The 24,961-nt window shown below is 38.7% G+C and overlaps 1 long non-coding RNA gene across 1 annotated transcript; it reads left to right on the forward strand.

Moving 5' to 3' along the window:
- The first annotated feature begins 262 nt into the window (after nucleotides 1-262).
- Nucleotides 263-24,625, forward strand: LOC138170450 (uncharacterized). The gene is made up of 4 exons (XR_011170630.1): nucleotides 263-367; nucleotides 12,222-12,297; nucleotides 22,886-23,308; nucleotides 23,832-24,625. It is a non-coding gene; the product is annotated as an uncharacterized lncRNA (long non-coding RNA).
- Nucleotides 24,626-24,961: the final 336 nt, after the last annotated feature.

Genomic DNA, 24,961 nt, shown 5'->3' on the forward strand with positions numbered 1-24,961 from the left:
TGTATATATGTGTTCTATTCTATATATGAAGTATTTGATTATACATATATGTATATACATATACATATATGCATACACACTAGGAAAATGGCACAACAGAAGCTAGAATACTAGTTACGTGATTTGTGAGAGGATACGAAATACTTTGTATTTGTCAAGCCTTTACATGAGCCAAGGTCTATTCAGTATTTATCTTTGCTTGCTTACTAGAACAGCAATATATCTCATTTTCATAAAGGTCCCTTGGGATCAATGTTACTTCAGCCTTCATGCAGGCAATATAATACAGAACACTCCATCTCGAATAAATAGGCAACACTGGATAGTCACAATTTTCATTCCTGTTAGTTTGACAAGATTTCTTCAGGTAAGAGATCAAAATGTTCTCTTATTATTACTTATTAGATTAGATTTCACTTTAATGGAATAAAATTATTTCAGCTATATTGGTGGGGGTAGAGTGGGAAGATTCTTTTGCTCTTCTGGCATCTAGCACCTTCAAGATTTAGCTATCCCATTTAGAAAAAAATTTATTTTCAAGCCATATGTTAATATTTATATAACATAAAATCTATCTAGAAGATATAAGATAAACTCTGCTCACTATTTCTACTTGATCATTTACTATATTGATCTAAAACTCTCTGTTGTTTTACTCACATCATAGTCATGAAACATAGAATTTTAATAATGTATATGAGAAAATATGTTTGTGGGGTGAAGAGAGGTGGGGTGGCAGAAGAGGAGGGGAAAAGAGAAGGGAAAGCCTTCATTCAAAAAACTGCATTAACGTAAAGAGAGATTTTTATTTTTTTGGTCTATGAAAATGAAAGAAAAAAATCCATAATGTCCTATATCTCTGGAGTTTGCAAAAGACCTTTAGAATCATATTTGCTTTCCATGTTTCATATTTATATGCAAGACTTTAAAATAGAACTCTGATTTAAAATTTTGTAAAAGGATAAAAGTAAAGGCTGTTACAAACATGTACTTATGCAAAGAATAAAACCTTTATTCTTCCACAAAGTAATGCAGCCTTAATTAGGATGCATATTCTACAGAATAAAAAATTTACAAATAGTAGTTATGAATATGTAGATAAAATAAATGTTTAGCGAAGAGTAATGTAAAGCATTTTCTATTCTTAGTATAAAAAATTTTTCACCAAAATATTTATCTATATATTGTTTTTCAGACTCTAAATGGGAAGTGGAAAGAAAAGTACTTAACCCAATATAGTTTGCTATCATTTATTGGTTTAAAAAAGGGCAACTGAATTTTGTTTTGAGGTACAACATTTTTACACAAATTACAATAATCCCAGGATGTAAAAGGAACAGAATTTTTCTTGCTAAGTATTATTTATTTTCTGTCTAAGAGCTAAGAGATTTTGTTTGTTGTTATGTGGCCTGCTAATCGTCAGGATAACCATGTTTTTTCTTTCAAAGTAAGGATTTTTATGTTCAAAGGTTTAAAAAAAAAAGAATTGGAAGGGAGACGTGTGCAAATGTCTAAGAAAGCCTGTGTTTTCTATGTTGGAAAATGAACTTATCATTACAACTATTCCAAAGAAAATGAAGAGTGGGTCTCATGTGTGGTCATCTTAAATGATGGGTTTTGCTTTTTTAAAAGAATGCGGCATTTCAGCTTTCTTATTTAACTGTGTTCTGACACATGACTAACATCTACCTAATCTCTTTAGGCATTTAAAAAACCCTGTAGCTTTGGAGATTTCTAAACAGTATCAAAACAATAAATTGTAACACGTTCAGAACAAAATGTATGGGCAGGAGAGCTCTCCCAATACTTTAGAAAGTACCTTTTCGAAAAGCCGGAATCCACTGCAGCTTCCACAAAAGCTGGAATTAAGCAAACAACCGCCCCCTTTGTGGAACTCAACCTTCTCCCACCTTCCTCTCCACTTTTTTTTTTTTCCTGGGGAAAATCTTTCCCCTCTTGAAACAAGAAAGAATTTTGAGGATATTGGAAGCTATTCTAAATTTATTCAGGAACTTAGTCCCTCTCTCCCGGGGAGGGCTTAACTAGCCTACGCCTGGAAATCACACTTGATTATCCCCACCTCCCATTTTACATAGCTTCATACAGAAGGACTTCAGATTTACCTGGAAAAGAAAGGCACGTCGTGGTCTTTCGCTGCCTTCTGGTTTAAGGGAGTGCATGTGTGTCGCTTCTTGCGATCATTTTTCTGTCGAATTCTGAACGATTAAGGAGAGTGGGCGGGGGAGGTATTTAAAATGACAAAGTAAATTATTTAGGAGGAATTATTCCAATGTTTGTTGAATTGAATTGATTTCAGAGCATGTTGCCCACGGGTCTGAAAGCCGTTCTGAGAAGACAAGAGAAAACTCTTCCAAGGAAATTTTGTTGGTTGAATCATTGGACCACAGATTTAGAGCTGGAGTAATCAGGGCATCGGGCAGGTCGAAAGTCAGATGCCCTCATTTTACAAATGAGGAAACTGAGACCCAGACAACTCAGGACTCAGTTTTTCATTTTCTTTTGCCATCTGTTTTCATAGTTTTGTTTGCAGATGATCTGAATGAACTACATTTAGTTAGGTTAGAATAGGGTTCTAGGTTTTGCTGAAGTCCGAGACGGTACCCTAGAACAATAGCTTAGAGAACTGTACTGGACCAGGAACTCAAAGACGCTGTTTTTGATTCCGGGTGGGCCACACAGCATCATATAACATTGGCACTAGCCTTAACCTGTTTAGGCTTCAGCTTCCTCATCAGTGAAATGAAGGGGGTAGACAAAAGGATCTTTTTGAGGTAACTATATCTGTAATATAGTACTCATTGTCCAACTGGACTTGGAGGAATCCCAACGCTGTGGGGATTTAGACTCATTTCTTAAGAATCAGTCTCAGACCTTATTCTTGGTGGGGATGGTGTGAACAGGTCATGGCAATGGTGGTAGAGAGGAGAGAGGGATTTTTAAAAGCCAGAAGAAAGAAGTTTTTCATCTTTTATAAGGGATGAATAAGGGAGGCAGAGATATTTTCATATGAAAGGTGTCTCCAAAAGCTTAAAATTGCACTATGACTTTTGGAACATTGTAGATGGAAATAAAGGTAATTTTTAAAAGGATTAAAAAATTGTTAAATGTAGCAAAAAAAACAACAAAGTTTTGTAAGTCAAGTACCACTCTAATAGTGTTTGTTGTTTAGGTCAAACCTGGCCTGAATTGTTGTCATTGAATCAATGGATGGATGGATGGATGGATGGATGGATGGATGGATGGATGGATGGATGGATGGATGGATGGATGGATGGATGGATGAGGGGGTGGGGGAAGCATTTGAGCCTTAATATCTGCAAAGTCATGTGCTATGGAAACAAACAGAAATGTAAGGCAGTCCCAGCTTTCCAGGAATTCACATTCTATTAGGAAGGGCTATATAATATATAAACATTGGTGTTTTCATGGAAAAGCCTCCTAGAAGGGCTGATGCTTTCCCTCCTTACACTGGTAGTATCTCTTGTGTTCCCATCTCTGCTAAGAAACTCTCCCTCCTCACACCTTCTCCATTCCTTGCCTCTCTGTAGCTCTGGCCCTGCAGCCTATTAAACCTCTAATAAATAACAGAAATTGCAATTTAATTTGACTTACAGCCTCAGGCTGGGGGGTCTGGAGAGCCAATGCAGGGAGATTCTGTGGTATGAAACTTTTTCTTACTTTTTCAGTACCTGGGGTGCTAAGATACTGTGATGGGGTTGTAGGTAGGTTGGGGACAATGATGGAATATTGGGAACATCAGGAGAGAAGTGGGAATCCACTCCTGGTTTTCATTCCTTTGCCCAACCTGGGACACAGGCAGGTTTGGGGTCATTATGTTTTAAAAAATGTTTTCCTTTTGGTCCTAACATCTGACTTCATCCTTCTGGGGAGCTCCCAGTGTGGAAACTCCTTCTGTCACTATATAAAGGCAACGCTTCTGTTAACTTGTGGTTTTAGAGAATAGTCGGGGGGGGGGGGGGCACTGACACAGGAGTGTTAAAGAGTTGGAATTCAGAATCTGGTAGACCTAGGTTGGAATTCTGCTCCAGATACTTGCTATTGGTATGACTGTGGGCAAGTGACTTACTCAATTATCTCTTCCAGATGTAAACCTATGATCCTATGAACTCATCTTCCAGTCTCTGAGCCCAATGATTTATTCTCATGAATCACTGTCAGCTCAGACAACCCCTGAGCCTCTCCTCAAGAGTGGTAGAATTCTGGACTCTAGGAAGGGACAGGAGTTAACAGTATTAGATTGCCTGGATCCAAGTGCCTAGCACTGAACTTTACCAAACTGCCTCTCTGAAACATTTTGGTACAGCCTAGGACCCTCAAATAGGCTTAGACATGGACTGGAATCAGCTAAGGCAACTCAACAAACTCTTAGAAAGTGCCAGGTATGTGTGCCTTTGATACTAGTTGGTTAATTATGTTTATAGAATCGTAAAACATTAGAGTTGGGAGAGACCTTAGTTATGACCTAGCCTGGTGTAGTGCTGAGCTTGGAATCGGGAAGACCTGGGCTCAAATCCATCTCCAACAATTTACAAGCATTATGACTGTGGGCAAGTCACTTCACCTGAGTTTCCTTTTATGTAAAATGAGGCTATTACCTCTAGCCCTGACCACCCAGGTTTGTTTATCAAATGAGATCATCTGAGTAAAGTACTTCAAAGAAGCAGTTGTTATTAAATGCCTGTTGTTATTAGTTGAAATGATAAAACAAAACAAATAGGAAGCCCAAGGAAGGAGAAAAGACTTCGGTCAAATGACGATGGGTTAATGGCAGAACCAGAATCTGCTTCCCACTACTCTCCCTTCTGCCCTCTTTGCAATACACCAAGTTCTAAGTAATCAGTCTCTGAAAACTTATGACTTTCAAGGTCAGGAGGATTTACTTCTTCTGAGTTGCTATCTCACGAATAGTTAAGGTCAATAAAGATCTTCCAGTGTTTTTGCTCCCTTCCCCCCCCCCACCTCTTTGAGAAAAGTTAGCACTGATTGTCGGCTAAGCCAGTTGCTCACATTCTTGGTGTTTTGTTTGAAGTCTCCCAACCTCATGAATTTAGATAAGAGGAATCTCAGGCAATCAAATCCAGATATCAGGGTGCCAGACACCAGATAACCTTCCAGCTGCCTCAGTCTTGGCTCTGTGCTGGCCACTTGGCCCCAGAGAGGAAAGGAAATCTCCCACAGAGCCCAAGTACAGAGAAGGATGATGGGGATGGAGATGGGGGTGGGGTGGAAGGTAGGGGAATTTTGGCTTAAAAATGATCAGTCCATCAACTCTCACCCTCTCATACTGTACCCCCCCCAATATCCCACCCTAGTGAAAAGACTGCTTTGTATCCAGCATACACTCCCACAGGCATGCAAGACACAAATTTTATCCTGATTATTTCATGCTATTCATATTTTAAGATGTTGATCTGCCTTCTTTAAAAAAAATCCACTTTCAGTCGACATAGAAGCTACAGTATTATCAAGCCAGATTTCCTCTCAGTTATTTCTCCTTTATTATTAGCAAGTTTAGAAAGCTGATAAATTGCAATATTAAAACCATTTGTTTCCTGGGGGGTGGGGGGAGGTAGAAGGAAGAGGTATGCATACATTTACCAAGGTTCTGTGTCCCTTAAAGTTCCTTTTGATTATGGGGCCAGAGGGAAAATGAGAGAGAGAGAGGAGAGAGAGGGAGAGGGGAAATAGGGAAGAAGGAAGAAAAGGAAGGGGAGAGACAGAGTGAGAGCTAGCAACTCAACTGTCAACTGTTTTTCCAAACATCAGATTAATGTTCCCCAGGACCTTGTCGTAATGTGACCTTATTGTTTTCAAATATGTTTCCCAACATCTAATCGTTTGTTTGTTATGTCTCTTGGTATAAAATAAAGAAAACAAACTGGGCAAGGGGAAGAAAAAAGGTGGACTCACATCCCTTTACTCCAACCTCTCCTTCTTAGATTCCAAGAAAACCCAAAGCAGTTAAAAAGTGTCAGCATGAAAATGAATATATGTGTTGTGTGTACACATACACACATATTTGTCATCATGGGGAAAGCATCAATTGCAAATCTTTTCCTGAATAATACAAATAAAGGGCTTGTTAAAAAGTGTTGTTAACTAAGATTTAATAGAGAAAGTTTTGCTGACTTAAATATACAAATAGGCACCAATATATTTAAAATCGAATTCCCTAGGGGAAAAAAAAATCCTTAGATCTCATATTATTCAATCGATTTACCCAAGACAAAGGAGGTTCATTCCTAACCAATACCCCATATCTGAACTAATTAAAAACTGTATTTATTGTGCTTGAAGCACTATTATTAACTTGTTTTAGAATGGAAAAAATAAGCAAACTCAAGAGTTCAGCACTGTCCAAAGAAACAAAAAATAAAACGCGAAAACCACCCATATAGTTAATTTGCAAACAAAAATACCTCTTAGCAACCTAAACCAAATCACACTAATGAATTCACAATTCAAAAAGATAGACAAGCATTTATCAGATAAGATAAATGTACGATTAAAAAAAGTACGATAACTGACGGATTTGGACAATATATGATAACATTAATGAATATCATTCCAAACTGCTAATGGAGTTCTTCCCCTCCTCTCTCCTCCCCTGCCCCCTAGTTTGTGAAAAATCAAGCCACTGAACTGTTACGATTGATCATCTTCCAGGGAACTGTATGCTGTACCGTTACTAATTGGACATCACTTTCCTGAAGGAAACTTTACAGAAATAACGTTTTGCGTCTGATAAAAAGCAGATCTTGTGGCTCAAAATTTTTAAAAAAAGTCTTTCTCCTTTTTCTCTTCCTTTTTCCTCTTCTCGTGAAAAAACGTCCCCCGACCTTTTTTCTTGCCTTTTCAGAAGCATTTAAAAGAAGAAAACCAACTTGATGACTATTACTATTATTAATAATAGCTATCATTATTGTTATTAATAAAGCTTAATCCTTTGGGGGCAATACCTACATCTAAACTCGGCCATTCCTTTTAAGAGGGGATCCCAGGTGTAGTCAGAACTTAATTTTTAGCTACTAGGGGAGGCTCAGAGCTTTAAACATTTTCTTTGCCTAATAAAAGTATTATTGGGCTGCTTTCATGGTTAGTTACTAAGTATTTCACCCGACAAACCAAAGTCTAAATCATTCCTCTCAATTTACTAGCACCGCATTTACTCAACTGCTTTTATTACAGAGATCTCAGCCTCTCTAATGATTGTACTAAGCCTACCCACCTTCCGCCCCCTTTCCTCCCCACCCTACCTAACCTCACCCCACTCCACTCCACCCCATCCCACCCATCCCACTCCTTTATAGCTGTCTTTCTCCCCTTTCTTCTCTCTCTCTCTCTCCCCCTCCTTTCTGTGCACTCTCACTCCCCAAATTTTTGCTCCCCTCGTTCTAGTTCCAGGCTTTCTGAATTCCTGGCCACGAAATTTTGTCAAAAAATACAACTTTACATTATTGTCAAACCGGTGTGTGTATTTGTGTACGTTCCTGCCTGAGCGTGTGTTTTGTTTCTCCCTCTCCCTAGTTTCCTGCTCATTTACAAATTAAAACTTTACCACTGGGGAACCATGGGGGCAAGGAGGCATTTTCCATGTCCAGGACTTCTCAGTCTTTTTGCTTTAATGCCCTTCCGTGATTTTATGATTGGTTGCTCTGGTTGGAATGTTTATAGATAATAAACAGCTAATCCATTTCTTGGCTAATGAATTGCCTTACTCGGGCACCAATTTAACACCATTTACTGGCCCCGGGAAACGGTACAGCTAACAACCAGGAGGGCCCATACCACCCAAGATCGCAGCTGCTTAAAATCAGAACAGAGTAAGGGAAGATAAGGGTTTCTTTCCACTTTCTTCTTCTTTTTCCTCCTCCTCCTCCCACTCCCCTCCTCTTTTTCCTCTCCCTCCTCCTCCTTGTCTTGAGATATTCGGTTCAAACGGTGGAGTTTGTTAGACTGAAAAATAAGGGTTCTGGACTGAATTGCCTTTCTTTATATGTTAGGGGACCTTCAAGGAAGGACACACCCACACCCACCCGCCCCCACTCTTCTGCAAAGCGGGGAGGCAGGCAGGTGAAAGCCCTAAATCGGCGCCTGGGGCTCTTCATAATCTTCAAGGAGTCTTCTCAGCCTCCTGTTTCCGTCAGGCCCGCCAGAGGAGCAGTTTTGGACCCCTTGGGTTGCTCTCTCTAGTGTACGCCAAGATAGGAATCAAAGGGGAAGCTGGGGGATGGGGATGTGTGGCCCATCCCTGCCTCCTAGTCTCCCTCCCCTCCCAGATCTCCTTTGATAGCCAGGCTTGTGGGTGGAAAGGGAGGGTTAGAAGGGTGGGAGGCAAGCTGTTGGTTTCACACCCTGGAAACTTTTCTGGAACAAACAAAACAAAATCTCCAAGTCTAGTCGATCCCCTAGACGTCAGGAAGGCTTGAGCAGAAACTTGGAAGATGTACAGTATAGACCAATCGCATTCCAGGAGCAGAAGGGACCCCACAGTCTGGTAGTGATTCTTTGACAAAATTATCCCATCTGTCTCAGCCAGGCAGTAGCTGTTTGCTCAGGGTAGTGACATCATGGGGGGTGGGGGGGGGACGGGGGAAGTAGGGGGAGAGACAGAAACCTGGATGCTTTTTTTTTTTAGAGAGTCAGGATAGTCCCAGACATTAATAAAAAAAATTCTTAAAATTTTCATTAAAATTCATTAAATTTAGATTAAAAAAATGTTGTCCTCCATTTTTCATTAGCTACTGGGGGAATGGGAGCGGCAGCGGAGTATTATGTCAGATAAAGGAAAATTTAAAAATGTGGTGGGAGAGGTGAGGGGGGGATGGGAATCCAAAACTAAAAGTAAATGAGATCAAATTTCTGGGGGGTGAACATTTCCGTATCGAAGTAGTCCCAACATACCATATAGTTATTTATTTTATGAAAATACAATTCTAAATATTGGAGTGGCGTGGAGAATCCAAATGGGACAATGCAGAAACTGTCTTTTCTTTCAAATAGTCTAAGGGGAGACTGTTGTAGGACAATTCTGGTCACTAAGCAATTTGATTGGGTTTTGCTTTATTAAGAATGAAAATTTTTGTATACTCTTTCACTTCCTGGTCAGTCTTTTCTAGGGCTTCTTGCTCCCCCACCCCCATCAGCAAAATTTTGCTTCCTTTTCTTATTAAATAATAAGAACTGCTTTGATTTGTTTAATCGAAAGAGTAGAGTTTCCCATAGTTCTCTCCGTTAGTATTGTGTTGTGCTATGCCTAGCCAGAGATCAGAGATTTTGTGACTAAAGGTCATCTAGTCCAACTCCCTCTTTTTATAGAGAAGGAAACTGGGGCCTGGATCAGGTGAGTGACACGTTCAAGGTTGCACAGGTGTAAAGGACAAAGTCTTCATTGAAGTCGAGGTCTTTTGACTTCAGATCCAGTTTTCACTATATCACATCGTTTTCTCTTCCCAATAGCTCAACCAACTCTATTTCTAGGAATGCTTATTTAAGGTCGGGCACTACAGGACCTGGAATTAGAAGACCCTTCTACAGACCAACAGTTTGGCAAATACAGTCTGGTTAAAATAATTTGAAGCCAATTCTCCCCTTCTCCCTTTCTTCTTCCTTGTTTTATCCTGTTCATTTTATTCCATTTACTTCCAGTACTGGTCATTTCAGCTACTCCTCCACTATTGTACACAGCCCTTCCACACCTTAGCCTACTGTCTTCATAGCCTATTATAGGCAAAAAGCAAAACAAAACACATGGTGTGTAAAATTGATGATTATCTGCTTAGAGCTTAGCTATGCTAGTCCTCCGACAGCAACGCTGTAAAGTAAAGTCTTACTCTTTCCCATTTAGGAGACCCAGAGAATAATCTTCAAGAATTCAAGATCTCCCTACCATAAGGAAGCAACAGTAAAGTTTAGTGAAGGTTTAGTAAAACCAAAGGAAGAAGTGATTGGGACTCAGTGGCCACAATCTGCTCATCAGTTTTGTGTCCCTGAATGACTGAAGAATGGGCATCAGTTGGACACTGGACTTCTTTTGAAAGGGGCCTTTGGTGTGTCTGAAAAATGACTGCAATTATATAGCATGATGGGTTGAGAACTGGTAGAGGACCTGAAAGGTCATCTAGTTTAACCCTTTGTTTTGTAGCAGAGAATGACCAAATTCACAAAGGCAGTGTGTTGCAGAGTTGGGCTTCTTTCCAAATGTTGTTTCCCCTGGCCAGGATTTTTTTTTAATTACTTATTTGGGGGAACTTTTTTTACACAATCATTTTTCCCCCAATACTTGTCCTCTTCTACTTCCCCCAAACTCATATGACAATAACAAATAATATGTTTAAAGGAAAACAAACTAACCCCCCCCCCAGAAAAACTGATCAATATATCCAAAAAGTATGAAAATATGTTCAACGTGTCAAGCTATGAAGGAATGGTGTACTGTCTTTTTATGTTTCTTCTTTGGAGCCAGCCCTACTTGTTTGTAATTTTGAAACACAAAACACTTTTAGTTGTTTTGTCTTTAACATTGTTGCAGTCATATATTATTTTCTGGGCTCTGCTGACTTCACTCAGTATCAATTTATGTAAATCTATCTCCATATTTATCACATTTGCCATTTCCTACAGCACAACTATTACATCCAAGCAGCATTTATTTAACCATTGCCCAATCAATGGGCATCCCAATGGGCATCCCTTTGTTTCTAATGCTTTGCTATCAGAAAGAAGTGCTGATATAAATATTTTAGTGAATATGGGGACTTTCTTATTAATGGCCTCCTTGATATAGACTTCTCATAGTGGAATCTCTGGATCAAAGGGTATGGACGTTTTATTTGCCTTATTTGCATAATTCCAAATTCCAGCCAAAGGTTCTTAACCTTTTATGTGTAATAGACCCCTTTGGAAGCATGGTGAAGCCACTGAAACCCTTCTCAGAATGTTTTAAAATGCATAAAATGCAATACATAGGATGCACAGGAAACCAATAATATTGAAATAGTTTTAAAATATTGAAAAAATCAGTGCACAGACACCAAGTTAAGAACCGCTGCCCTATACCTGCTCCTTGTTTCCCAAAAAGGGAAATCAGATATCTCTAAACAGAGGGAGAAATTCCAGCACTCTGCAAAGTTAAGCTAAAGTAAGTTCTTTGTTCCTCAAATCCATGGAAACAATAATTCAAGAGGACTCTGCCTTCTATCTGGTCCTACCCCCTTAGTCGTTCAGAAACGTTCTCACAACGTTCTCACAACGCCAGAAAGATTGTGCCCATACAGTCTGGGGGAGTTGTCTTTCCAATGAGCATGAATGGCATACTGCCATCCTCAGGAAGAGGCTCTTTATCTTAGGGCTCAAGATTTGAGACCCACAAGAGGGAAGCTTAGCAACACCACAAGCTGTAAACACTTTGTTGTTTATGCGTTTAATCTTTTTTTTTTCTTCCTTCTCTAGAAACATTTCCTAAGAGATCTGGGCATCTCAATATATCCCAGTCTTAGAGGCCGCATCTTCTATTCCCAAATGGGGAATCAGCTTCCATGAACACTGCTCTCTAGTAGCCTGGTTTCTAGTGTGCACTGGTTAGCTAACTAGCCCGTATCTCCTATTCGTTCCCCACCCAATCTAAATTCGGCTGGGGGGGGTCGGGGTGTGTGGCAGGGAGAGGGGAATACCTGGGGCAGTGATCCGAGGATTTTAGAGTCTCTTTGACACTGGACGAAAAACTAAGCCAATGACTCAGTAAAACTGAGTTAGATGGACCTGTGTTCAGATTTCCTCCCTTCGGCCTCGGCGTTCTCATCTGTAGTAAAGAACCCTTTTTTATCTATTGCACAGTCATCTCAAGCTGTTTGCTTCGGGTTCTGCGGAGGCTATTAAGTTGCTTTGTGTTTCGAAACTAAGGTCAGAAATGAAAATGAATAACAACCTACCACTCCACCAGGCCCCCTCCTACCCTTTTCCTACAATACTCGGTATGTATACGGATAGTAAGAACCGAGAAGTAAATACATTCTAAATACAGAATTGAAAGGATGAAGAAAGTTACTTGAGTAAATACGCTCCAGAAACAAACTGAGCACTGAAGACAACCTCGGGCAATTAGTGGGCTCTTAGTCTATGTGTTATTACAATAAATCCATCCGGTTTTCACCCCCAAATCTTTTCGGCTTTTTCTGTAGGCACTGGACTTGTGCATTTACTGGAAGACTAACGAAGAAGCACCGCGGGCTGCTTAGATCGGTCAAAGGAAATCCAGTAAGTGAGCGGATAGCTGGGGAAGCGCCCAATTCCCCACCTTGGGAGACGTTTACATTCAGGCATAAGCAGCACGGCCGAACCTAGGACACAGTTTACATAAGGAGCGCAGTTTACATTAGCACGGGCTGCAGCGAAGGTATGGAAGTACGTAATGCAGGGGGTGAGCAAGTGAAGGAGTGAATCCCCGCAAAGCGGACCCACGCTTACTCTGCCTCCTGCAGTATATATAGGGTTGGGGAGCGTGAAGTACAGAATAGAAACTTGTTCGTTCTCAGCTCTGACACTTAGTAGCTATCTTAATCTCCTTCAGGTCCATTCTTCGGGGCTTTTGTTTTCTTATTTGTAAATTCAAGAGGATCCTGAATCTAGAGTTGGAAGGCAACCTTGGATTTCTTTCCTGATCCAATATTTTCTGATTCGTCTGAACCTCTCCTTTGGTACTGCCCTATGAACTTGGGCTGGAGGGGGTAGGAATCTTGGCAGGGAGGGGGGGGGGGAAGGTGAGGAATCAATAACTTGAAAGGTTGTATTTTTTAAATATTATTTTATTCCCCCCAATTACCTGTCAAGAAAACTTTTAGCATTTATTTTTACAAGATTTTGAGTTCTGATTTTTTTCTCCCTCCCTCCCCTCCCTTCTTCTGAAAATGGTAGTTTGATATAGTTTATACGTGTGCTATCATGTAAAAATATTTCCATATTAATCACAGTTGTGAAAGAAGAAACAGATCAAGAGGGGGAAAAAAGGAGAAAGAATAAAGTAAGTGAAAAAATATGCTTCAATCTGCATTGAGTCCATCAGTTCTTTATCTGGATATGGATAGCATTTTCCTCCCCCAGTCCTTTGAACTTGTCTTAGATCACTGTGTAGCTGGGAAGAGCTGAGTCATTCAGAGTTGATCATTATACAATGTTGCTGATAGTGTGTACAATGTTTTCTTGGTTCTGCTCATTTCACTTTGCATCAGTTCCTACAAGTCTTTCCAGGTTTTTCTGAAATGTTCCTGTTCATCATTTCTTATTGCACAATAGTATTATTACATTAAATTAATATACCATAGCTTGTTCAGTCATTCCCCAACTGATGAGCATTCTCTCAATTTCCAATATTTTGACACCACAAAAAGGGTTGCTATCTTGGGCCCCCTTTTGGAAGGGAAAGCTGAAACTGTCTCTAGGCTCTCCAGAGACTATATAAGAGAAAGGGCAAGGGAAGATGCTGATTTTTGTTCTGTTCAAACCAGCAAGCCAAGGCATCAGAGGACATTATTCTTACATAAGCTGTATTTGGGAAGATGCAGCTTGCTGAAAGGCCTTTTCTGTTTAAAAATTTTAGAACATAAAAACATGGGGTGGCTAGGTGGCACAGTGATTCAGAAAGACCTGAATTCAAATCCGGCCTCAGACACTTTACACAAAAACTGGCCGTGTGACCTCGGGCAAGTCACTTAAACCCCAATTGTCCTCCACAAAAAAAAAAAAAAGAACACAAAGGGTTTCATAGACCATCCAGTCACTTAAAAAAAAATAGGTTTAAAAAAAAAAACCTATCTCCCTAACTCTCACTTTTATCGTCAACTGATTTTTACTTAGTTCTCATTTTATACAATACAAGGCCTTTTTGGTTCCTGTTTTCTGTGAAAAATCAGAAAGTACGAACCATAGCTTTTTAGTACCTCAATTTCCTCATCTTTAAAATGAAAGAATTGGATTTGATATCTTCTAAGATGCCTCCCAGCTTTAAATCTGTGGTTCTGTGTTCCTACCTACAATTCTGGCCTTTGGTTGATTCAGAGTTTGATAGGATTTGACTCCAATTCCCTCATTTACAGAATAACAAATAAAGTTCCAGAGAGGTTTAATGATTTCTCCAAGGGTGCACAACTAGTAAGTGGCAGAGATGAATTTGAAATTTGTTAATTTTTCTTCTGTTTAATTTGAATTCTTTATTCTGGAAGAACTTCTCAAGTGAGGAGGGAGGATATCATTAGAGGAGTCTGGTCTTTTTCCCTTCCTCTGCCACCCCACCTCAGGAGACACTTTGCTACCATCCTTCTGCACAGAACTGCAAGAATAAAGGCCAATGACAGGGGTGTGTGAATACAGTAGGAGTGGGAAACTGAAGATTATGCAAAATGCCTTCTTCATTCCAGACATTTAACTAATGTTTCTTAAGTGGAACTAAATGAAAGCTCCCACTTAGTAAAGATGTGCTTGGTGGAACCTGATTAGGAATTAGGAATTCAATTAAAACATCAGCTAAAAGATCCAGCATTCTGGAGAGCAATTTGGAACTTTGCCCAAAGGGCTATTCAACTGTGCCTACCCCTTGGCCCAGCAATACCACTTGGAGGTCTGAATCCCAAAGAGATCATAAAAAAGGGAAAAGGACCCACATGTACAAAAATATTTATAGCAGTCCTTTTTGTGGTGGCCAAGAATTGGAAATTGAGGGGATACCCATCAATTAGGGAATGGTTGAACAAGTTGTGGCATATGAATGTAATGGAATTCTATTTTGCTATAAGAAATGATGAGCAGGCAGATTTCAGAAAAACCTGGAATGGCATATATGATGTACTGATACTGAGTGAAGTGAGCAGAATCAGGAGAACATTATATACAGTAATATCCACATTGTGTTATGACTGACTTTGACAGACTTAGTTCTTCTCAGCAATGCAAGAATCTAAGACAATTCCAAAAGACTTATGATGGAAAATGCTATCCACATCCAGAGAAAGAATTATGGATTCTGAATGCAGATTCAAGCAGACTATTTGTTCTGTCTTTTCTTTCTCGTGTTTCTTTCTATTGGTTCTAATTCTTCTTTCCATGACTAATGTGAAATTTTAAAAAATTTTTACATAAGTAAAAAATAAAATATCAGTCACCATAGCTAGAGAATTATGGCCTTTGTTAGGGAGTTCTAATTTAGAGTGGCCATGGGAAGGTTGTTTGAAAAATTGAGATCGATCAGGAGAAATCTAGACTGATCAACACTCAGGAGTGACTGTAGGCCAAATGGTCAATGGGGTATATATATTTAAACTTTGTATTCAGTATTAACATTTAAACTTATTTTCCTCTAATGCTACTGGGTATTACTCCCATTGCCTCTAGTATAAAGTGCAAACTCTCCTATTCTGCATTTAAATCCTTTCAACTTTTGGCTCTTTCAGGCTTCTTTCTTTTCTTTTCTTTTTTGGTGGGGGGAAGGCGAGTCAATTGGGGTTAAGTGACTTGTGGAAGGTCACCCAGGCAGTTAAGTATCAAGTATCTGAGGCCAAATTTGAACTCAGGTCCTCCTGACTTAAGGCTAGCACTGGGCTTATTTCTAATGTTTCTGGCCAGACTGTCTTACTTGCTGTTTCTCCTTCATAATATTCCATTCCTTACCTTTTGCAGAGAACCTCCTCACTTTTACCTGGTGCTTTCCCTAGCTCCCTTCAAAGCTCAGTTCAACTGCTACTTCCTACACCAGGTCTTTCCCCTTTTTCCCAGGTGTTAATGTTTTCCCCCTTCCAAATGCTTTGCAATTACTTTCTAAGTACTTCGCCTTTACTTATCTATGTATATCTTGTATTTGCCAGTAGAACTGAAACTCCTTGAAGAGAGGAAATGTTTCAGTTTTTCCTTTGTACCCCCAATTCCTTATACATAACAGACACTCAAATGCTTGTTGAACTGCATTAAATTGAATTTCTTTCCTCTTCAAAATTGACCTGTCCTCAAGGCTCTACTAGGTGACTAGAACTAATATGTTTGCTTAGTTCACACTTAAATGATAATGGCAACGCGTGTTTCAATCACTTACTTATATTTAGCAGGAACACTAAAAACCAGGGGCACAATTAAGTGGGAAATTCAGTAACAATGGATGAAGGTTTTTCAGGGGGGGAGGGAGGAAAAGGAGTAGAGATTGATAGAAAGGGGCCAAAAATGTATCCTTCTATATACTTCAGCCTGCTTTACTTACAGGTAGGTCTGTTGTGAGACCACCACAGGTAGAGAATAAAATATTCTTCTGATCAGTTTCTGATCAGTATGGAAGACAATGCCTGCCACAAAGGTCTTTTTACAGGGATAATCATAGACAACAGAAGTAATACCCAGTGGCATGAGAGGGAAATAAGTTTAAATATTAATACTTAATATAAAGTTTAAACATATATACACACATTTATGTGGTAAGTATGTGCATACAGTACTCATGTACGTATGTAGTATATATACGTGTGTACATATATGTGTATACACACACAATCTATCTATAGATTACTGCAGATATTTGTAACAATACCTCTGGAAAAATAGTTCCTCTGTGGCCAAAGGACTATAAAACTGTGCATACCCTTTGTTTCGGCAATACCACTACTAGGTCTATATCCCAAAGACATTTAAAAAAAGAGAAAAGGACTTATTGTACAAAAACATTTACGGCAAGTTTTTTTGGTGGTGGCTAAGAATTGGAAATCAAAGGGATGCCCATCAATTGGGAAATGGCTAAACAAGCTGTGGTATATGATTGCAATGGAATATTATTGTGCTATAAGAAATGACAAGCAGGATGATTTCAGGAAAAACCTGGAAAGACTTACATGAGCTGATGGGTAGTGAAGTGAATAGAACCAGGAGAAAGTTGTACATAGTAACAATATTGTTCAGTGAAGAATTGTGAATGACTGAAGCTACTCTCAGCAATACAATGATCCAAGATGGTCTCAAAGGACTAATGATGAAAGAAGCTATCCACCTCCAGAGAAAGAACTGATATTAACTAAACACAGACAGAAGCATGCTATTTTCACTTTCTTTCATTTTTATTTGAGTTTTCTTGTACAAAATGACTAATATGGAAATGTTTTACATAATTTTACCTGTATCTGATTACCATCTAAGAGAGAGGAGAGGGAAGGATGGGATAGAATTTGGAACTCAAAACTTTTAAATAAAAATGTTAAAAAATTTAAAAAAAAAAGGAGTTCCTTTTTATGCCTTCCTAGGAAAAAGTGTCTAGTAATTTTGCCATCTGTGTTATGGGCTATAAAGTAGGGGAGCACAATTCAAGACTTGTGATGAGAACTACAAGGCTGAAATACTTTCTGAAAGTTGTGGAGATACATATCCCCTGTTATCCCCATTTGCAACCCGACCAGCAGCACTGATAACAGCTGTAGAAACAATTGGGGACTTTATTCATAAAATAAAAGGCAAAATACCAGATGGCAACCAACCAGAGGATGGAGAGGATTAAAAAGTGCCCATGAAACGGGGAACATTTTGTGTGTGTGTATGTGTGTGTGTGTGGGGGGGTGTCAAGTGGGGCTGGGGGAAGGGGGACAGGCAATGATCTTTATTTCTGCAAAAATCTAGAAATCACTTTTGCTTTGTTTCTTGCTTGTGTGCTCATATGTGTCCCCGCACACATTTGTCTGTATATTTACAGCTTTAATCTGTACAGTGCAAAATTGAGCTTTCTGTAAACCAGAAAACTGATCTGTGGAGAAAACCGATTTTCTTAGAAGGAAGGTTGAAGAGCTGTTTAGGCTACTCTGTCATTTTTCTTGTCTCTCTTCATAATCTCTATGTAATCCAGAACCAGCCAGTAAAAGAAGAGAGCCTTTACTTCTTTAATTACTTCCTGTAAATTTGACAACTCCTTCTTCAGTCTCATTGGCTACTCGACTTATAAATCGGCTACTCTTTCGGGGACAGCATAATTGTTTGGGTATACTTACTTCCCTAGCTATATATCATGCCTATCAAAATTAAATGCTTCCAACATACTTTAGCAGCTCACTTTGCTCATGTGATTTCTGTTAAATTGTTTCTTTATTTCTTTGTCAGTAAATATTCAAACTCTGATGTAAGTCCTTTTCTTAATCGAGGCATTTCTTTTCCAAAGTCAGAAGTTGAAATCAAATCCAAATTTAAGGAAAATTAAACACAAAGGAGACACAAACTAACTGAAACTTTGTGATTATTCCAAGTAATTAATTGAATCTATTTAGCCTTGCTCAACCTTGGATTCTTTGCAGCCCAGTATGAATGTGACACTCACTTGTGAGGCTCTTCTGGCTGAAAAAGCTGAAAAGCAATCTTATGAAAATTGTTTTTTTTTCTGTTTAATTGAGAACAAAGTATTCCATTACATAAACTAATATGTAGGAGAGCCATGCCCATCATTATGGGATTTAATTAGGTACCAAGCTTCTTCACATCCAAGTACTAGATTTTTCCACAGAACTTTCATTTAAAAATTTCTAATTTTTAAAATCAACCTTTACTTATATTTATATAAAACTTTAAAGTTTGCACAGCACTTTATATAGATATCAATCTCATTTGAACCTTAAGCCACTGAGGTGGGTACTAATGAATGCTATTATCACCCTCATTTTACAGATCAGGAAACTGAGAATCAGATTGTTAGAGATAGCACTGGTGATAGAGCTAATAAGTACCAGAGGCAGAATTTGAACCTGACTCCCTGTTGCCAAGTCCAGCAACCTATCCATTATACCATCCTACCTCCTGGTATTAAAGCAGCTGTACCTACAAATAACACAAAATAACAAATCAGGGGACTGGGAGGCAGGGAGTTGTGTGACCAGTCTCCCAAGCAATTCTCCAAGAACACAAGTTGCAGAGAAGTGGCTGATCTGAATTAAGATAGTGCATTTCCTCCCCAGAGTTCTTATTTTGTCAATGAAATTACAGATCCTGACAAAACAAACAAGTTTCTTGTTCATATTTTCTGCTGAAAAAGATTTCTTTTTTTACTGAGAAAGATTTTGAAAAATGAATAAAATATGAAAGCACTGTGCATAACCTTGTTCATCTGACTAGTTACCAGAATCATGACATTTTGATAGGACCATCTTCATTCTATAGTCAATTTCTGTTGTTTAGTTGTATGTGGCTCTTTGTGACCCCATTTGGGATTTTCTTGACAAAGACACTGAGGTGGTTAGCCATTTCCTTCTCTGGTTCATTTTACAGATGAGGAAACTGAGGCAAACAGGGTTAAGTGACTTGCCTAAGGTCACACAGCTATTAAGTATTTGAGGCCAAATTTTAACTCAGGTCTTCCTGATTCTGTACCTGCTGACACTCTATCCATTTCAATATCTAAGCCTATACATACTAAATATACATTAAGACTATGCTTTACAAAAAATCAAGGTATGAAGGATATTTAGCAATAACCTAACTAATTCAATTAAAAAAAGATACCCAACTGCATAATTAGAGCATCATGTAGTAGATTTTTAATGGACCTTCATTAACCAGTTTGATTCTGTTATTCAAATCAATCAGATTGCTAAATTACTGTCTTCATTTTGTAATGTGTAGTGCTTTTAACTACCACTGTAAAAATGAACCATTAAAAGTGGAGGTGACCATATGTTTAAACTTTCTATGCTTCTGAGGTATTATTGCTATTTCATATGAAAATGAACACTGAGGCTCTCGTTCTTCAACGTCTTTCTAGGCTAGCTTTTCTGTACCTGTCTGGGTATAAGCTTGTGATTGAAGATTAAAGGAAAGTTATCTGGAGGAGGAAAGGAGGAAAAAAGAGAATTAAAAAAAAACCCCACTCCTCTGTCTTCCACCTTTGGAATGTGGTTGTCACCAGGTCCAACCACTCCTTCTATCTACACACCAAGCAGCTCCTACTTGCTAGTCACCACTTTCAGTTTCTTTCCTTCAAATCTATTTCTCTGGGCATGAGTAGAGTTTAGGGGAGCTGTTGCATGGAACATAAAGCCACATGTTCCAATAGCCCAATCTTGTCCCAGCCAGCAGAAGGAAGAAAAATGGTCAGACTCAGCTTATTTCTGACATTAGAGAAGTTTATTTTAAAAATTATTAATACATTGAGACCATAAAGTTCTTTTCCTCTCAGTTTGGCTTAACCTCCACTCAGGAGAAAGCCTGGCACTTTCAGTATCTCTGCTTACCTAAACACAGTTTCTCCCTTCTCCAATGACCCTGTTCACAATTAAGGCAATACACAAATAAAAAGCAGTTAGATGGGAATTTATCTAATTGGTAAGAGAAATTCAACCTATTTACACAGAAATTTTAAAAGTAACTTGACAGAACAGAATAATTTTTGGCATTAATTTTTTTTCTAAACCTGATCAGAAAGGAGGAGGAAGGAATGGAAGACTGTATTTCAAAGTCTGGTACTTATTCTCCCCATTGGAAGGTCATCAGCTCCTGAAAGTGAAGACAGCTATAGCACCCCATCTCCTCCCTCTCTTAAAAATGCATGCCACAAACAGCTAGCTGCTTCTCTAGATGTCTTGAGTCCTCGGTTCAGAAACTCCCCCACTACTTATGCTTCAGTAGTCACACCTGGCCCAAAGTTTTCAAAAGCCTCAATCACTCTAGAATTGCAAGAAAAACACAGTGTTTCCTACTCTTATCTCATAGAAATCCATGTAATTGGACTCTGAACACTCTTTCCTACCTGTAGGAGTTGGTCTCAAAAGGTATTTCCTTATTTGTTATCCTAATTTGTTTATTTTATGACCTTTTATATCCAGACCATGTCTCCAATTGGAATTTGTTTGTGGTATGTGGTGTGAGATGTCAATCCAAACATAATTTCTGTTCTTACTCTCAAGGAGTTTACATTGTAATGGAGAGGGAGATAGGCCTCTAGGATAGAGATAGGCAGAAAAGGGAGTCCAAGAAAGCACAAAGATGGTGAGTGAAACAATAGGGAACTTAATTGACACAGATTTTCCAGAGGCAAAGATAGTGTTGACAATTTTCAGAGCAAGAAACAGAAGTGGGGGAGTATAGCACTTTTATTGCCTGGAGGGGAAAACCTTTTGGGTAAAAATGATTGAACAGTTAGGTGGTGCAGTGTATAGAGCACTGGGCTTGAAGTCAAGAAGTGTCATCTTCATGAGTTCAAATTTGGCCTCAGATACTCACTAGCTGTGTGACCCTGGGTAAGTCACTTAACCCTGTTTACCTTAATTACATCATCTATAAAATAAGCTGGAGAAGTAAATAGCAAACCACTCCAGTATCTCTGCCAAGAAAACCCCAAATGGGGTCATGAAAAGTCAGACATAACTGAACAACAACAACAAATGGTTGATAACTTACGGTCTGTCAGACTTCAGAGTTTAATGACAGGGACTGTCTTTTGCTGCTTTTTGTATCTCCAGTGCTTAGCACCATGTCTGACACATAGTAGGTGCTTAATAAATGTTTACTGATTGATTCATAGGTCTGGTCTCTGGTGATCTATTTTGGAAGGTGGAAAATGACTGGGATGAAGACAAAGACTCTCATGGTCCCAGAGAGTCCCTTGTCAATCAATTCACAAGAAGTTAGAGCATCTAACACTGGTCTTCAATTAAAAACAAAAACAAAAACCCCCCAACAATTTGTTCCAGACTAATGATTTAATCAGTGTGGGAAATTCTCCATGTTCAAAATTTGTCCACCCATGCAGATAGAGAGCTGTCTGGGAGCAATGAATGGCGACATGCTTTGCTTCTAGTCATGAAGGCAGTATGTATCAGAGGTAGTTCTTGAACTCAGATCCTAATCCCAAGGCTGGTCCTCTATGATGCAAAGCAGTCTCACACTCTACCTTACAGGTGCTTTAGAAGTGATTTGAAAACACACACATATCTTTTGTCTTCAACGGATCTGTGATAACATTGAGACAAGTGCTCCCTTCAGCGATATAGATCACAGTACATCCATATCTGACTATGCTAGGCAACTGGTGTCCACATCCTCCTTTAGCTCAGAGGGGCTAACTGATATGCTGGTGGCCTTTCTCTAGTTCTTTTTACATTGCATGGATATCAGTGATATGTATCAATGTGTGCACATATGTGTGTACGTATGTATGTTTGTCTAGAAATAGATTTATTGGATTGAATTGAATATAAGAGATTTGATTGAATAAAATGTCAGCATCTTGGTTGTTCACAAGAATTATCCTATATTATTTTATATATCTCTTACAATAGGAATTTTGAGATGACTCTAAGTAGAAAGTCTATAGCTCTTTTAAAGGATTAGATGACTTTTTATTTGGCATACATTTTTAAGAGCCACTACAAGTAAAGACAATATTTCAGTTCTGAACAGAGGAAAAAATAAAGTTATTTGGAATAACTTATAGACTATTCCTTCTGGCTGGCATAATTTTTTTTTCCTGCCAGGAACTAAAGAAAACTTATAAACTATAGTTGGATCTATAGCTGATCATTGATTCATTTCTCTGGAAGGCCTCCACTGGGATTATAAAAACAATGCTGGCAGCAAATGACTGAAACTTAGTGATGGTAACCTCTGGTGGCATGTAAATATATCTGCCAAGTAGTCATCATTTGTAGCAGTATTAATATTTATTCATGAATCCTCCTAGGGTTCCTTGTTGCTAAGGTGAATTTTTAAACCTTAGCAGTACATGTTAGGACTATTTGAGTTGTTCAAGGGTAAAAGTAGGCCCTCATAAGCATTCTTGTGAGGGTCATTTCTGCTGTGTAATTTTAGTACCTGACTAACTCCTCCCCATTTTTCTTTATTTGGTCTTTAGGAAACTAAGGGAGTGCTTATCATTCCATAACATATTATGGAGTGTGCATGTAACTGAATACCCATAGTGCAATAAAAAATGATTAAAGGATGGATTCAAGGAATGCTCATATTGTTCACCTCCTGGGAAGACATATATGAAGTGATGCAGAATGAAATGAAGAGAACCAAGACAACAACAACACTGTAAAAATGAATAATTTTGAAAGACCAAAGAACTGTGATCAATGCAATGATCAGCCATGAGTTCAGGGGATCAAAGATTAAACATGTTACCCTCTTCCTAACAGAAAAGTGATGGACTAAATATGCAAAACAAGACATACATTTTTGTACATGGCCAATATAGGAGTTTGTTTTGCTTGACTTTGTATATTTATTACAAGGGTTTCTTCCCTTATTCTACACCCCAAGCAAGATGCAGGTGAGTGGGGGTGGGGTGGGAGGCAGAAAAATGAATATTTGTTAGTTGACAACAAATTAAATGAAAAATATGTAGTAGTGTTAAGCACATCCTAGGTATATAGAGCATGAAGGAGCTGCATAGGGATCCAGATATTGAAGTCATTTTCCCTCCTAATTTAACACTCTTCCCTCTTCTGCTCTTATAGCCATCCATTTTCAAGGTCTTGTAAAGCATTTCCATCTTAAAACAGGAATGAATTATAATCAAGCCTGCATCTGACAAAAGGCATAACTCTATTTTGGAGATTAAGAGGAAAATACTTTACATCTCGTTATTTCTAAGTCAAACAGCTCCTCAAGATATCTTAAGACTTTGTCCTGATGATCTTATGTCTTAAAAATAACTCATAGAATCTTACAAGGAGTGAATTTGGCTATTGTTTTTATTATGGAATTTGGCCTATGATAACCCTGTTGTTATTTTTAAAATATATGCATATATTTTTCTTTCTGGCTCCTCAATTGCCATGGCTCCCATGAAGAAAGAAATCTGTGAAGAAGGGAGGCAAAAAAAGAAGCAAGCCCTAATTTACCCTGGATTGTACTCATCCTGTGGAAGATGGCATAGTGGATGCAGCTATTTTTGAGCAGTCTTTAGGTCAGCAACCTTGGGGGCAGAGTCATGACCATTGAGAGAAGCAGGAGCAAAATCACCTGACATCAGAGGTGTTGTGTTTTTTTTCTCTAAAAGGTATTTGAAGGACTTGACAAAGAAACACCTAAAGAAGAACGATCTTCGAGATTGGCCAATAGCAAGGAAAGTTACAAATTGTGGTGGTTCCAGGTCTATAGGAGGAAGAGGAGTAGGATTAAACCCTCTTGGGTCTGGAAACATTTTGAATAAAACTTGAACCAATATCTATATGTATATGTATGTGTATGTATATATGTATTTATACATGTACATATATGTATATTTAATAATAGTGAGATAGTGTTACCGTGTTTCCCTGATAATAAGACCTATCCCGAAAATAAGCCCTCCCCTTACTGTGTAAGATTCCTCTAAAATAAGCCCTCCCCCGAAAATAAGCCCTATTGAGATTGCTACTGTAGTGAAGGTGATCCCCTGCGCTACACGCTACATTACAGTACCCTCTGTATGCACCATCCCCACCCACCCCGTGAAATGTACACCGCGCTCCGAGCTGCATCCAATCAGAGCTGCAGCAGTGAGCGCGTCATCCTGTTCTTCCCCAGTGATTTGCTTGCTGGTACATTTTTTTGTTCACATTTACCTGTTTATTAAAATTGCTGTCAATGTTCATTAAAATAAGCCCTCCCCTGAAAATAAGCCCTCTGGTGTTTTTCTGTCCCCAAAAAATAATAAGACAGTGTCTTATTATCGGGGAAACACGGTAGTGATAGAGGCATAATATTTTAACTATGGGAGAATGACATATGTTTTAACCTATATTTAAACTATATTCAACTATAGTTAGGCAGTGGATAAAATGTTGGACCTGCAGTCCAGAAATTTTGAGTTCAAATCTTACCTTAAATTTGAGTCCAAATCTGGCCTTAGACACAAACTGTTTGACCTTGGGCAAGTCACTTAACCTCTCTCTCTCAGTTTTCTCATCTATAAAATGGGGATAATAATAACACATCT

This window comes from Petaurus breviceps, unplaced genomic scaffold (assembly GCF_028583685.1).
Source record: "Petaurus breviceps papuanus isolate PSGF00001 unplaced genomic scaffold, PetGlider_PUasm1.0 126, whole genome shotgun sequence".
NCBI lineage: Eukaryota > Metazoa > Chordata > Mammalia > Diprotodontia > Petauridae > Petaurus > Petaurus breviceps.